Source organism: Rhinolophus ferrumequinum, chromosome 4 (assembly GCF_004115265.2).
Source record: "Rhinolophus ferrumequinum isolate MPI-CBG mRhiFer1 chromosome 4, mRhiFer1_v1.p, whole genome shotgun sequence".
Taxonomy (NCBI): domain Eukaryota; kingdom Metazoa; phylum Chordata; class Mammalia; order Chiroptera; family Rhinolophidae; genus Rhinolophus; species Rhinolophus ferrumequinum.
Genome location: NC_046287.1, coordinates 60,195,872 through 60,212,783, shown reverse-complemented (window position 1 = coordinate 60,212,783; position 16,912 = coordinate 60,195,872). Strand labels below are relative to the sequence as shown.

The 16,912-nt window shown below is 39.1% G+C and overlaps 1 pseudogene; it reads left to right on the top strand.

Annotated features, from left to right (window-relative positions):
• The first annotated feature begins 2,961 nt into the window (after nucleotides 1-2,961).
• Nucleotides 2,962-4,236, top strand: LOC117021599 (60S ribosomal protein L4-like; annotated as a pseudogene).
• The last annotated feature ends 12,676 nt before the right edge of the window (nucleotides 4,237-16,912 follow it).

Sequence of the window (16,912 nt, the reverse complement as noted above, 5' to 3'; positions counted from 1 at the left end):
AGAGAGAGAGAGAGAGAGAGACTGGAAGTGCATGTGATAGGAGAGGCCAAGTATGTGAAAAATTAGGATGCTCTATGACCTCTGGGAATGCTCTTTGATTTGTGTGGCAGCTGTGTCCTATGAAGTCTCACAATACTGACTAGCTAATACTGCATCATTGCTCCTGGGGAAAAATATATATGTATCTCATATAGATTATAATCTTACTTCCAAAAAACAACTCATCCTGGGAGATTCTATTTTCTGTAGTTTGCAAAAGAGCAAAGGAGGTTCAGAAGAGCAAAGTGACTTGCCTGAGGCCACCCCACTAATATGTGCCAGGGTTGATATTCAGACACCCCCCTAACTAGCCACAAAACACAGGTCAGCCTGTCCTTTGAATCTTTAAAGACACATAATGTGTCTAACTTCTCCTCTCTAGCTATGAAAGTCCTCTTTTTCCAATATCAGGCTTTTCTATCTACAATGGAAATCTGTTGTTTAGTGTAGCCACCTTCATTAATTACCTTAGCTAGATCTGCTGGGTTACATGCTGTAGCTTCTATATCAGCTCTTGCTGCTTCACCTTCATATGTTATGGAACTGGCCCCTTTCCTTAAACCTCATGAACCTACCTCTGCTAACTTCAAACTTTTCTTCTGCAGCAGCTTCACCTTTCTCAGCCTTCATAAAATGGAAGAAAGTTAAGGCATTGCTCTGGGTTAGGATTTGGTTTAAGGGCATGCTGTGGCTGGTTTGATCTTCTATCAGACCATTAAAACTTTCTTCATATTAGAAATAAGGCTGTTTTGCTTTCTTATCATTCGTGTGTTCACTGGAGTAGCAGTTTTAATTTCCTTCAAGAACTTTGCATTCATAACTTGGCTAACTGTTGTTGCCCGAGGCTTACCTTTTTCCTTATCTTTGCTATCGACATGTCTTCCTCACTAAGCTTAATCATTTCGAGCCCCAAAATAATTGCAATAGTAACATCAAAGATCATTGATCACCAAAAATATATATAATGATAAAGTTTGAAATACTGTGTGAATTGTCAAAATGTGACGCAGAGATATAAAGTGAGTAAATACTGTTGGGAAAATGGCACTGATAAACTTGCTTGATACAGAGTCACCACAAATATCAATTTGTAAAAACTGTTATATATGTAAATCACAGTAAAGCAAAGCACAATTTTTTAAAAAACAAAACGTAGTAAAATGAAGTGTACCTATACATTATGTTGTTGAAACAGATTTCTGTCTTGAGTAACAAAACAATATATGGTGATGTTATTATTACATGATATCAGGAATGTGGAGGGCTAATTATACATTTTTATATTCAAACAACAGGATAAAGGAAGGATACTAAACGAAATATTTTATTGGTTTGTTTCCTAGAGAGTTTGTAGCAAACACAGTTATAAAATTCAATGTGGCATTAACCTACAAGAGCAATCAATGTCCCACACCACATTAACAGAGCAAAGGAAAAGAACCATGTGATCATCTCAATAATTCCAAAAAAAAATCATTTGATAATATTCAATACTCTTTCATGACAAAAACACTCAACAAACTAGAAACAGAAGGTAACCACCTCACAATAATAAAAGACACATGAAGAAGCCAGTAGCTAACATCATATTCAATATGAAAGAGTGACAAGATTTCCTCTAAAATTATGAAGAAGGCAAGGACGCCCATTTTACCACTTCAATAAAGTACTCAAAATTCCAGACATAGCAATTATGCAAGAAAAAGAGGAGGCATGTAAATTGAAACTGAAGAAGTAAAATTATCTTTGTTCACAGGTATCTTATATGTAGAAAACCCTAAAGATTACACACACACACACACACATCTCTTAGACCTAATAAATAAATTCAGCATAATACAAAATCAAAACTCAAAAATCAGTTACATTTCTATACATTTAACAGTGAACAATCCAAAAAAGATATTAAGAAAACTATTTACAATAGCATCAAAAAGAATAAATATTTGTAGACAACCAAGAGGTGAAAGAGGTACAATGAAAAATACAAACATTACCTATAGAAATTAAAGAAACAAATAGACATTGATTGGAAAAAAATATATTGTTAAAATGCCAATACTACCCTCAGCAATCTATCAATTCAATGTATCAAAATATGACTTTTTTCAGAAATAGAAAAATCCATCCTAAAATTCATGTGGAATCTCAAGGGGTCGCAAATAGCAAAAACAATCTTGAAAAGGGAAAAGTTGGAGGACTCACACTTCCTGATTTCAAAATTAATTACAAATCTACAGAAATCAAAACAAAATGGTATTGACTTGAAGACAAACATATAGACCGATGAATGGGATTAGAAAGTGCAAAAAAAAAAGCCTTTCATGTATATGGTCACATGATCTTCTACAAGGGTGGCAATCTCATTCAATGGGGAAAAGACAATCTTTTCAACAAATGGTGCTGGAAAAAACTGAACATTCATATGCAAAAGAATGAAAATTCGACCCTTTCCTAACACCTATGGTATTTTGCTATAGCAGCCTGAATGGACTAAGACAATTAAGATGTCTTTGATATCAAGGATTATGTGTATGTACCTATCTGTGTATTACTGCACCGTGACAAATGTAGGATAACCCTCAATGAATAATAGATGAATGAGCCTGGAGTGAGTGGGCATCACTTAAGTAAAAGAATTAACAGTGGGGTAAAGATGATTTAAAGTTAGCAGCTTGGGTCTGCACCTTAACTATGCCACTTATTAGTTGAGTGACCTTGGGTGATTCATTTGTAGTACTTTGAGCCAGTTTCTCAGAATCTGTACAAAAATTTTCTCAGGATCAATGGAAGACTTAAATATAAGAACTAAAACTATAAAAGTCTTTGAAGAAAGACTAAGGCTAAAGCTCCACAATGTTGAGTTTGGCAATGATTCCTTGGTAACAAAAGAAAAACATAACTTTTCCTGTGGGAGCCACCGGGTTCAGAGGAGCATGGCTGTCTCTTCTCCTTGCCATGGCGTGTGTTTTTCCACTGATATTGGTGCACTCTGAAAAGTGGGAATCATCTGGCAAAAATGTCATTTTGCCTGCTGTGTTCAAAGCTCCCATTTGACCAGACATTGTGAACTTTGTTCACACCAACGTGCACAAAAACAATAGACAGCCCTATACTGCCAGTGAATTAGCAGGTCTTTAAACCAGCGCTGAGTTGTGGGGTACTGGCAGAGCTGTGGCTCGAATTCCCAGAGTTTGAGGTGATGGAGCACATTGTTCTGGCCAGGGTCCTTTTTGCAATATGTGTCGAGGGGGCTGCATGTTTGCACCAACCAAAACCTGGAGCCATTGGCACCACAGAGTAAACAGAACACAGAATCTGTAAGCCATCTCCTCTGCCTTGGCTGGCCCAGCCTCACCAGCGCTGGTCATGTCTAAAGCTCATTGTATTGAGGAAGTATTTCCTTGGGTGGTTGAAGATAAAGTCGAAGGTTACAAGGAAACTGTTTTGCTTCTTAAGAAGCTTAAGACCTGGAATGGTATCAAACAGGTCTATGCCTCTCAGCGAATGAGAGCTGGCAAGGGCAAAACGAGAAACCATTATCGTATCCAGTGCAGGGTACCTTGCATCATATATAATGAGGACAATGACATCAGCAAAACTTTCAGAAACATCCCTGGAACTACTCTGTTTAATGTAAGCAAACTGAACATTTTGAAACCTGCTCCCGGTGGGCAGGTGGGCCATTTCTACATTTGGATTGAAAGTGCTTTCCACAAGTTAGATGATCTGTATGGCACTTGGGGTAAAGCTCCCTCCTTCTAGATTAACTACAACCTTCCCATGTACAAGATGCTCAATACAGACCTTAGCAGAATCTTGAAAAGCCCAGAGATTCAAAGAGCCCTTCGAGCACCAGGCAAGAAGATTTATCACAGAGTCGTGAAGAAGAATCCACTGAAAGACCTGAGAATCATGTTGAAGCTAAACCCGTATGCAAAGAGCATGTGCTGGAACACCACTCTTCACTATGCCAAGAATCACCATCTCCAGGTGGATAAAGCAGCAGCAGTGCTAGAAACCAAGTCAGATGAAAAGGGGGTGCCAGGCCAGAAGCCAGGAAAGAAGGTTGTTGATGCTACAAAGCAGAAGAAGCCTTTGGTGGGAAGAAAGGCTGCAACTACCAAGAAACCAGCAGCTGAGAAGAAGCCCGCAGAAAAGAAACCCACCATGGAAGAAAAGAAGCCTGTGGCATAAACTTAAATTTGTTTATTCCATAAAGGTCAAATCACTTTGGACAGCCAATTTTGAATAAAAGCCTGATCAAAGAGTCAGTGAGAGGTCCCACGGCTGATTTCTCCCGCCGGGAGGGCAGCCAGAGGGCCCTAGGTAAGACAAAGAACACAGTCTCCATATGTGGGCCCCTCCCCCGCCCCGCTCTTCCAATCCTACCCTGCCCTTCCAGAGACTTAAACCGGCCCCTGAACTGAGGAGAGGTGTCAGATTACAGAGGAGCCGTAGTAGTGCTCAGGCTCTGGGAAGCCTGACGGGCAGCCCTGACCCAGGGAGACTGGGAAGTGTGTGTGATTTTGGCTGGGCTAGGAGAGAAGAGACTCCTCCACCCCCAGCCACCACCTTTTCTGGCCTGCGGGTAGAGGGCGACAGGCGGCTGGGCTGGGAGAGTGAAGACCCCTCCATCCCCAGCCCCCACCCTTCCTGGCTTGCCTAGGGTGGGGCGGGTGCAGCTGCAGAGACACACCTGGAGATCAGCAGTGAGGCAGGCTCAGCTCTGGGCTTTCAGCAGATCAGAAATCTCCCGCCCGCACCCATACACACACACACTGAAGAAGTGCCTTAAGACTCAAGAGTATTGGACACGGAACTGGTGCTGCCACTCTCAGTGTGCATATGTGCAGGCAAGGGCAGAAACTGCACTGACTTTGTAAAAACTATCATCCAGACCCCTCAGGCCCATGCATTTAAGTCTGCAGTCCCAAAGTTTCTCTGGGCACCAGGTGACCGGCTCTGCCTGCGCAATAAGTAGGGGGCTCTTTGATACAGCAGAGGACAACCTGGACATTGCTTGGTGGGCTCAGGCCGAGACGGTCACTGCTTTTTGTTTTGCTTTGCTTTGTTTTGTTTTGCTTTGTCTTTATATCTTTGATATCTTTGCCTGTGTCGAGCGAGGGTTATTGGCTGTTTTTTGCATGTCAATGTACTTGATTTTATTCTTTGCTGTTGTCGTTGCTGTTGTGCTTGGTGATTTGCTTTGTGCTGAAACTGCCCTGCCGGGGCCCAGCTTGAGAGGCACGGGATTCAACATATCCAGGGGCCAACTCCAGACCAAACCGGAGTGCTCCTGGGTTTGACCTGCAGGTCACACACCCAGAGGGGGTTCTCTGCAGGCACTGGAGCCCATAGAGGCCAAACCACATTAGGGTGGTCAACCCTCACGCAGCAGAGCGCCCTGCGGGGGAACAGGAATAGAGAGTCCAGAAATAAATCCACGCCTATATGGCCATTTAATCTACGACAATGGAAGCAAGAATGTACGATGGAGTAATGACAGTCTATTCAATAAATGGTGCTGGGAAACCTGGACAGACACATGCAAAAAAATGAAGCTGGACCACCTCCTTACACCATATACAAAAATAAATTCAAAATGGCTTAAAGACTTAAATGTAAGATCTGAAACCATAAAATACCTAGAAGAAAATATAGGAAGAAGCTTCTCAGACATTACCCGGAGTAAGATTTTTACTGATATATACCCTCGCTTGAGGAAAGTAAGAGAAAAAATAAACATGTGGGATTATATCAAACTAAAAAGTTTTTTTCACAGCAAAGGAAACCATCAATAAAACAAGAAGGGATCCTACTGAATGGGAAAAGATATTTGCCAATGATATATCTGATAAGGGATTAATATCACAAATCTATGAAAAACTCACTCAACTCCAAAAAAACAAACGATCCAATTAAAAAATGGGCAGAGGACTTGAAGAGACATTTTTCTAAAAAGGACATACAGATGGCAAACAGACATATGAAGAAATGCTCAACCTCACTAACCATCAGAGAAATGCAAATAAAAACCACAATGAGATACCACCTCACCCCAGTCAAAATGGCTATCATCAATAAATCAACAAACATCAAGTGCTGGCGCGGATGTGGAGAAAAGGGAACGCTTGTGCACTGTTGGTGGGATTGCAGATTGGTGCAGCCACTATGGAAAACAGTATGGAGGTATCTCAAAAATCTGAAAATGGAACTACCCTATGATCCAGTAATTCCACTCCTAGGTATCTATCCAGAGAAATCCAAAACTTCAATTCAAAAATCTTTATGCACTTCTATGTTTATTGCAGCACTATACACAATAGCTAAGACATGGAAACAACCGAAATGCCCATCGGTAGATGACTGGATTAAGAAACTGTGGTACATTTATACAATGGAGTATTACGCAGCCATAAAGAAGAAAGAAATCTTACCATTTGCAACAACATGGATGGACCTAGATAACATTATGTTAAGTGAAATAAGTCAGACAGAGAAAGATAAGTACCATATGATCTCACTTATTTGCGGAATCTAAAGAAAAGAATAAGTGAATGAACTAATCAGAAACAGTTTTGGAGACAAAGAGGAAAAACTGAGGGTTGCTAGATGGGCGGGAGGGGTGGGGGTGGGTGAGGGGATTGGAGGGCAGTCGGTGACCACAGGATAGCCACGGGTTTGAAAATTAATCTGGGGAATGTAATTTGGTGGTTACCAGAGGGTAAGCGCGTTGGGGGGTGGGGGATGAGGGTGAGGGGAATCAAATGTATGGTGATGGAAGGGGAGCTGACTCTGGGTGGTGAACACACAGTGTGATTTATGGATGATGTGATACAGAATTGCACACCTGAAATCTATGTAATTTTACTAACAATTGTCACCCCAATAAATTAAAAAAATAAAATTAAAAAAAGAGTCAGTGAGAAAGAAAAAAAGAAAACAAAACATAGACAAATTGCCTTCCATAAAAATTAAAAACTTGAGCATCAAAAGACACTACAGAGTAAAAAGACAACCCACATAGTGGGAGAATGTATTTGCAAATCACATATCTGTTAGCAAATCATATATCTGATAAAAGATTAATATCCAGAATATATAGAAACCCCTAAAAGTCAACAACAACAAAACAATCTGATTCAAAAATGGCCGAAGGACTTGAACAGACATTTCTCCAAAGAGATATACAAACGGACACTAAGTACATGAAAAGACTCAAAAATACTCAACTTCATTAATTATTGGGGAAATGCAAATCAAAACCCACAATGACATACCACCTCACCCCCATTAGGGAGGATACTGTCAAAACCCCCTGAAAATAATAACTGTTGGTTTGAAAATAAGAATTGGTGGAACAGGGAAAAGAGAGTCAAATATATGGTGATGGAGGGAGAACTGACTTTGGAAGGTAAACACACAATGTGATACATAGATGATGTATTACAGAATTGCACACCTGAAATCTATGTAACTTTACTAACAATTGTCACCCCAATAAACTTTAATTTTTTAAAAAAAACATATTGAAATGGGTATGTAATTTCCTTGTCTTGTTATTTCTTAGCCTGGTTTTTTAACAGGTTAATGCTGGCCTCATAGAATGAGTGAAGAAGTGTTCCATTTCCTTCAATTATTTTGGATATTTTGTGTAGAATTGAATCATTTCTTCATGTAATGTTTAGTAGAATTCACTAGTGAAGCCATGTGGGCCTCAAGATATCTTTCTAGACAAGTTTTTTACTATACAATTTTAATTGATACATATAGAGTAACTCAAGTTATCTATTTCTTGAGTGAGCTTTAATAATTTGTGCCTTTCAAGGAATTTGGTAATGCATGTGAGTTTTCAATTTTATTGGTATGAATTTCTGTCAGCAACCTTTTATTGTATGAAGTAGCAGTAATGATGGATATTCTTTCATTCCCAATACTGATAATTTGTGGTCTTCTTTTTGGTCCTCAACCAACTGGGAACGTGTATAAATTGTTTCAATTTTCCCTCAAAAAAACCCCACAAAACTTTCTGTTTCCTTGATTTTATATATAGTTTCTCTGTTTTCCATTTTGTCATTGTTGTTTTAGAGTGGACTTTGTTTACAGGGCAGCTTTAGGTTCACAGAAAAACTGAGCACAAAGTATAGATGTTCTCATATGCTCCTTAATTCTCTACATGTACAACCTACCCTACTATCAATGTTCTATACCATAGTGGTACATTTATTACAAGTGATGAGCCTACATTAAAATATCACTGTCACACAGAGTTCATAGTTCACAATAGGGTTCACTCTTGGTGGTGTACGTTCTATTGACTCTGTCAACTGTATACTGATATGAACCCACAATTATACTATCATATATAACAGTTTTACTGCCCTAAAAATAATCTGTGCTGTACCTATTCATTCCTTCCTCCTTGTGACCCACTGGCAACCACTAATATTTTTGTAGTCTACATAATTTTGCATTTTAGAATGTCATATAGTTGGAATCATACAGTATTTAATGTTTCACATAGATTTTTTTCACTAAGTAATATAATATACATTTAAATTTCTCCATGCCTTTTCATGAGTTGATAGCTCATTTCTTTTAGCATTGAATACTATTTCATTGTCTGGATGTACCACTCACCTACTGAAGGACATCTAGGTTGCTTGCAAGTTTTGACAAATATGAAGAAAGACTCTAAAAACATCTGTGTTTAGGTTTTTTGTGTGGAGAAAAGTTTTTAGTTCATTAAAATAAATTACAAACAATGTAATTGCTGGATTGTATGGTTTTCACTTTAGTGGTGCCTGGTACTGGTCACCTCCCCCAGACCAAGGATTCAGGATGGCCGACATAGACCCAGGTACCAAACCCATTACTGCAGATTCAAGATCCAGGCCTATCCCAGTGAACCCAGGCTCCTGGCATGCCCCTAGGACAGTCCTCATGTGCCCAAGTGCCATCTCTATCCATTGCTGACCCAGGGACACACATACCTGCCCAACGACTTCAGCAGCAAGCATGCTCATGGTCACCAATAAATGGGCTACCCAAAATCTTTGGACTGTTGACTAGTAAAGAGTTTTCACTGCCAAAACCAGTCTGTAAAGAATAATCTTCTTAATGACATTCAGTGAAGTACAGGAAAACACAGATAGACAACTAAATGGAATTGGGAAAAGAATGAACAAAATGAGATGTTAAAGAATTAGGAAATATTTTTAAAAATCAGAAAACCTAGAGTTGAATAAAATAACTGAAATTAAGAATACAATAAAGAACATCAACAGCAGTCTTGATGAATCAGAAGAAAGATTTAATGAACTTAAAGACAGAACCTTTGAAATCATTCAATCAGAGGAGCAAAATGAAAAAGGAATTAAAAAGACTGAAGAAAGACTACCTGATTATGCAATACTATAAGAGAAACAATCTAGCATTATTGTATTCTTAGAATGAGAAGAGAAAAAGGAGCAGAAAGTTTATTTAAAGAAATAATGGCTGAGAAATTCTCAAATCTGGGGAAACATTTGGATATCCAAGTTCATGAAGTGAATTAGTCACCCATAAGTCTCAAACAAAACAATCTTTTCAAACACCTATTATAACAATGCAGTATAAAATCAAAAACAAAGAAAGTATTTTAAAAGGAGAAAAGGAAATTTTTATATATAAGGATATCCCAACATGATGACTCTCAGTGAATCTCTCATCAGAAAACTTGCAGGCCAGGAGAGAGTGGGATTCAGGTGTCAAAAGAAAGTAGTCAACCAAGAATACTTTTCCAATCAAAGTTGTCTTTCAGAAATTAAGGAAAGTCACTACTAAACAAATAAAAAATGAGGGAGATCATCAACACTAGACCTGCCTTAAAAAAGCAAAAAAGCTCTACAGCTGAAATCAAAGCACGCAAATTAGTAACATGAAAATGTAAAAAAAAAAATCAGTAAAAGTAAGTATACAGTAAAATTCAGAGTATGCCAACACTTTACTATGGTAGTGTATTAATCATTTAACTCTCGTATACAATTTAAAGAACACAAGTATTAAATATAACTCATAAACACAGACAACAGTTTAGTGGTTACCAGAGGGTAAGGGGGAGGGCAGGTGGTAGATGAGGGTAAACGGGATCAAATATATGGTGATGGAAGTTGAACTGACTCTGGGTGGTGAACACACAATGTGATATATAGATGATGTATTACAAATCATACACCTGAAATCTATGTAACTTTACTAACAATTCTCACCCCAATAACCTTTAATTTAAAAAATGTAACTGTAGCTACAATAACTTCTTAAGGAATACATAACATAAAAAGATGTAAATTGTGACATAAAAAACATAAAATGTCAGTAGCGAGTTAAAGGGTACAGTTTTCATATGCAATGAAAGTTAAATTATCAGCTTAAAATAGACTATAACATCTGTAAGATGTTTTCTCTAAACATGTTGGTAAGCACAAAGCAAAACGTACATAGATACACAAGGGATAAAGAGAAGGAGCACAACATTACAGAAAATCATCAATTCAAGAAGAAAGTCAGAAATAAAAGAAGGGAATATCAGAAAACGATTAATAGCATAGCTATTAGGATAGTAAGTCTATAACTATCAATAATTACTTGAAATGTAAATAGTCTAAATTATCCTGCCAAAAGACATACAGTAGATGGATTGAAAACACAAAACAAAAAAAAAAAACTATTATTCTGCCTACAAGACACTCACTTCAGCTTTAAGGACACATGTAGGCTGAAAGTGAAAAGATGGAAAAAGATAGTCCATGCAAATGGAAACCAAAAAGAGTAGTAGCAGTTATCAGAAAAAGTATACTCTTAAAAAAAAAAGTAGCAAGAAACAAATGACATTATATAATGATGAAAGCGTTAATTCATTAATAGGATATAACATTTATAACTGTTTATACACCCAACACTGGAACACCTAAATATATGAAGCAAATATTACCATATCTGAAGAGAGAAATACACAACATGATGATAGTAGGGAACTTCAGTACTCTCCGTTTAGCAATGGACAGGTCATCCAGACATAAAATCAACAAGGAAACATTGGACTTGAGCTACACTTTAGAGCAAATGCACCTAATAGATATATATACAGAACATTCTATCCAACGACATCAGAATATACATTCTTTTCAAGCACACATAGAACATTCAACAGGATAGATCATTATTAGGTCACAGAACAAGCCATAGCAAATGTGAGAAGATTATAATCATACAAGAATTTTTTCAAAAAAACGACAGTGATGTAGGATGTTGCGTAGTGAATGCTATGGTTCGCAGTCTCATGGAGTCAAAGAATGGATACATGGTCCAAGGAGAGGCAAAGAGTGGCACAGGAAGATAGTTTATTATAGCAAGCAAAGAATTACAGCTCCCGAGCGGGAGGGGGTACCCGAAACTGGGATGCCCACTAGCTAAGGCAAAAAGCTTCTGTTTATGTACCTTCATTTCTACTTGAGAGGGGGATGTTAGGGTGCTGGTGCCTATGGATACAATGTTTCCCAGACTAGCTCTACTGCTCAGCTTGTGGGAGGCTTTTGAAACAAACCCATTTGCCCCAGAGTATGATTGATGATATTTTTGTCCAGGTATGGTTGACCTGTTTTTGTTTTGTTTTTGCTCAGTCTACCAAGGAGTCTCTAACTGCCTGATTTCATACTAACTAACCTGTCTCAGTCCCCACTCTGAAGATGAAACCCTAACTGCCGTTAGGGAGTGGGGGCAATTGACTGCTGTGGCTACTTCAGGCTGAGGAGGGGCATAGAGAGACCGGCAGCTAGGGCTTGTCCAGAGGTCTATCTAAGGGACCTGGGAGACGAGCAATTCCAGATGGGGATAGTGTTATTTCCCAGGCCATCGTAGCCTCCCAAGGGCTGGTCTGCAAGCTGAGATACACTGTAGACCGCAGCATGAAGTAATCCCTGTAATAATGAATAAAAGAAAAATTTAAAAAGCTTCTGAAGTCCCACTAAGCTAGGAAGCCAGGAAATAAGGAAGGATAGATCTATATCGAAAAATCCTGTCCACTGTTTAATGTTGGAAACTATGGTATGAATTTGTTGAACTGTATTCTCATTTAGCTGAGAATTGTCAGAAAGGTTGAAACAGCATAATCCTTTAAAATTGTTACATCCTTGATTATGTTTGAGGAGTAGGTAGTCTATGGCAGCTCTGTTTTCGAGAACTGCTTCTCTGACCTGTCCTAACTCTTGTCCCATGGCATGGCATGAAGTGCCTGTGAAGTAGCATTCAGGGCCTTTGCCATTGAGCAAGCTATGTGACTAATTTCTGCATTTAGGGCAATGGTCACAGCAGGTACCACAAAAAGAAATAAGGATATGTATTCAGCTGGGCTGAGTAAATGTACATCACTGTTGCAGCTAGAAACTAAAGTAACCTCTCTGCGATGTCTGCCTTGATGGGGCTTTTGGGGAAAGAAAACAGTTAAACATTCGAGAGAGTGCTGGTCCCCCAGTATTGTAAGCTGTAACATAAAAGCAGGCAACCTTTCCACAAATGAGAAACCATCCGGCGGGCAATTTGATATGGGCATTGGCATAACTCATAAAAATGGTGGAGCTACAGTTTAGGCTATAAGTGGCTGAAAGACTAAAACATTGTCTGGAGCAACCAGTAAAAACAACACATTGGTCAGCTGGAGTTACAGTTCTTACCTGTAAAGAAAACATTCCTCCATCCTTTTGGGTGCTGGTAGGACCCCAATTGTAAATATCAGTGTAGGTTATGGGTTTATCCACAAATTGAAAGATGGTGTAATTTTTCATATGATTTAAGGGGGTGCAAACTCATACTAAAGAGGAGGTGAAAGTTTGTTCTACGTAAGTTCCTCCTTCAAGGCAAAAGCTAGATACATTCATTATGTGTTTGGCTAAATAAACCCACATGTTTTCATTTCTCTGGAATGGTATGGAGATCTCTTGTGTCTCCTTTTGAAGCATTGTCAGGAGAAAAAACTCCTGACAGGAGAAAGGAGAAAGACTAGATAATAAAATATGATTTATTAAATGGCAGTATTGTTAAGGTCAGAAAATCTCCAAAGGCCAATTAAAATACAGCTTAGGAAGGCAACGCAGAGTACTCTGATTCCTAGACCTATCCAGGACAAGTAATAGCAGAAAGAAATCGAACCTAGGATGGCACATGTAAGTGAAATGAAAAAAAGAAGAAAGCCACTAGCTAGAAGGGTAAAACCCACAAATATACTTTTTCTGAAATCAAATTTAGTCATCGGAGTGCTTATCTGTGCAGTGCACAAAAAGTTTTAGATCCTCTAAAGGCTGACAGGAATATGTAGGATTTTTATCTTCATCTTCTGAGGAGTGAGCTTGTCCAGGGGTGGTTTATCCAGGAGTCAAATTCTGGGGCTTTTACTGCTGTGGGGGTATAGAGAATCATGGTGTAAGGTCCTTTCCACACTGGATCTAGCTTTGGAGACAGAGAAGGAAGAGATTTAATAAGATCTCCTGTGTAAAATAGGGATTTGTGATCCATTCAAGGCTGAGCCTCTGACAATTGTTGAATGGCTTGTTGCAACTGTGCCAGAGAAGTTATATGTTGAGTTAGTTCTATTGTCTCATGATTAATCAGGAGATCATTGGTTAGGAAAGGTCTACCATACAACATTTCAAAAGGGCTTAGGCCACGCTTAATTGGAGTATTTTGAGTACGAAGGAGAGCTATGCTATGGGGAGTAAAGTTATCCAACTTTGACTAGTTTCTTGTGATAAGTTTCTAAGATGTTTTTTGATGATGTCATTGGTCTTCTCTACTTTACCAGAAGATTGTGGTCTCCAACCACAATGGAGGTGATAGTCTATGCTCAGGGCCTTAAAAACACCCTCAGTGACTTAGAATTTAAAAGAAGGCCCATTGTCACTTTGAAGAGACTGGGGGAGGCCAAATCTAGATATATTTTCCATAATTAGTGCCTTAACTACTTTTATTGTCTTTTCTGTTCTACAAGGAAAGGCTTCAATCCAGTGGGTGAAGGTGTGTACCCATACTAGGAGATACGTATATCCTTTGGCCTTAGGCATACGGGTGAAGTCTAATTGCCAATCCTCTCCTGGGCATTTGCCTTGTCTCTGTATCCCTATGTGTATCTGAGAGTGAGTGAGGGGGTTATTCTTATGGCAGACTTCACAGGATGAAAGAATATGTTGAATAGTCCTATGAAGATCTTTTCCTGTGAATAATTTTCAAGCCATTTGTAAAGTTTCGTCCCTTCCTAAGTGAAAGTTTTGGTGGAGAGTTTTCAAAACTTTCCATTGATTGGCAGCTGGGAGGTGTAATGACCATCCTCTCCTAGTAACCAACCCATGGGTTGGGCAGTGTAACCTCTGGTCTTAACCCAGTCTTGTTCTTCTTGAGTATATGGGGCTTAATTTGGGTTACAGTCCCATCCCAAACTAGAGGAGCTAGTATAGGGCTGAGACCCAGTTTGGCAGCGTTTTTTTTTTTTTTTTGGAAGGAGTGACGTTTTTATTTTTGGTGTTTTTTTGTTTTTATTTATTTATTTTAAATTTTTTGTATTAGTTTCAGGTGTACAAAACAATGTAATAGTTAGACATTTATATCCTTCACACAGTGATAACCCCCCTCCCCCATCTACTACCCCTCTGACAGCCATTACGTTTCCACTGTCTCTATTTCTAATGCTGTACTACACTTGTAACTATATATATATATAGTTACTATATATATATAACTATATATATAGTAACTATATATATAACTATATATATATAACTATATATAGTAACTATATATGTATAACTATATATAGTAACTATATATATATATAATATATATATATATTCATATAATTGTAGTTGACATTCATTATTGTTCAGCTTTAGCATCATGTGTACAGTGCGGTGATCAGGCATCTACATCATCCCTGAGGTGGTCTCCCTAATGAGACAAGTGTCCATCCATTACCCTACCAAATCTTTACATTATATGTGGGATCTAAAGAAAAGAATAAATGAATGAACTAATCAGAAACAGTCTCAGAGACATAGAGGCAGCATTTTCAGCTGCCTGATCTGCTAATCTATTGCCTTCAGAAATTTCATCACTCCCCTTTTGATGTCCTTTGTAGTGTATGATTGCTATTTCCTGAGGAGAATGTACCGCCTGTAACAGTCAGTTGATTTGGTGATATTTGATGGTTGAACCATTTGCTGTTAGGAAGCACCTTTCTTTCCAAAAGCTTCTGTGGGCATGTAACACCAAAAAAGCATATTTTGAATCAGTATATATATTGGCTCTCTTTCCCTTGCTTAACTGTAATGCTCAGGTGAGAGCTATTAGCTCAGCCAGTTGTGCACTGGCACCAGAGGGGAGGCTTGTATTTTCTAATATGTTATATAAAGTAACAACAGCATATCCAGCTTTCCAAAAACCATTTTCTACAAAAGAGCTCCCATCAGTGAAGAGCGTCCAATCTGGGTTGTCTAGGTGTGTTTCTTGTAAATCTGCTCTAGCAGCACAGGTTTGTAGTAAAACTTGTTGGCAGTTATAAATTAATCCTTCTTCCACTTTAGGAAGGAATGTAGCAAGATTAAGAGTGGAGCAAGTCCGTATCTGGGTTACAGGACCTTCTAATAAAAGAGCTTGATACCATAGAAGGCAGCTATCTGTAAGCCAGTGACTGTCATTCGCATTTAATAGTCCTTGAATATGGTGAGGGGCATAAATGGTTAAGTCTTGTCCCATTGTAAGCTTGGTTGCCTTGGGGACCAGAAGAGCAGCTGCTGCTACTGCCCGGAAGCGAGCTGGCCAGCTGCTTGCCAGGAGGTCCAGTTCCTTACTTAGATAGTCCACAGGTCGTTGTGTTGGTCCCTTGGGCTGTGTTAGGACTCCTAAAACCATTCCTTTTCTCTCTGTTACATGAAAGGATTTTCCTGTAGATGGGCTTAAAGCTGGGGCACTTAAAAGAGCCTGTTTTAAAAGGCTGAAAGCCTGTTCTGCCTCTGGGCTCCAAAGTAACAGGCAGGTATTTGCACTTTGAGTGTTGTTAATCAGTTGACAGAAAGGGTGGGCTATTTCTCTGTATCCCAGGATCCACAGGCGACAGTAGCTGGTTATGCCTGGAAAGCCCTGCATTTGTTTAAAGGTTTTAGGTAGGGGATATGGAGATGGGATGGATTCTGTCTTCTCCTAGGGCCCTAGTCCCTTTAGAGATAATTAGCCCAACATAGTTGACAGAAATCTGACATATCTGGGCCTTAGCCTTGGAAATCTTGTAGCCATTAGAGGCTAAAAAATTTAGAAGAGCAGTGCTGCCTCGGCTGTTGAGGTCTTCAGATGGAGCACACAATAGGAGATCATCAACGTATTGTAAGAGTGTGCAACTATCATAAGAAAAGTCTGACAGGTTCTTAGAGAGGGCCTGTCCAAAGAGGTGTGGACTATCTCTAAACCCTTGGGGAAGGACCGTCCAGGTGAGTTGTGAAGTCTGGCGTTCAGGATCCTCAAAAGCAAAAAGATATCGTGAGTCAGGGTGTATGGGTAGGCAGAAGAAGGCATCCTTTAGATCTAAAACTGTGTATCATTTGGCAGTCTGAGGTATTTGGGCTCGGAGCATGTAAGAATTTGGTACTATAGCACGTATAGGAATAACTGCCTCATTGATGCTCGGAGGCCTTGAACTAATCTCCATTCCCCATTTGGTTTTGGCATTCCTAAAATGGGGGTATTGCAAGGACTACTGCATTCTCTCAGGAGTCCTTGTTATTTGAGATTGTTAAGGATTGGTATTAGTCCTTCCGTGCCTCAGGTTTTAGAGGGTATTGTCTCCTGCGAGGAA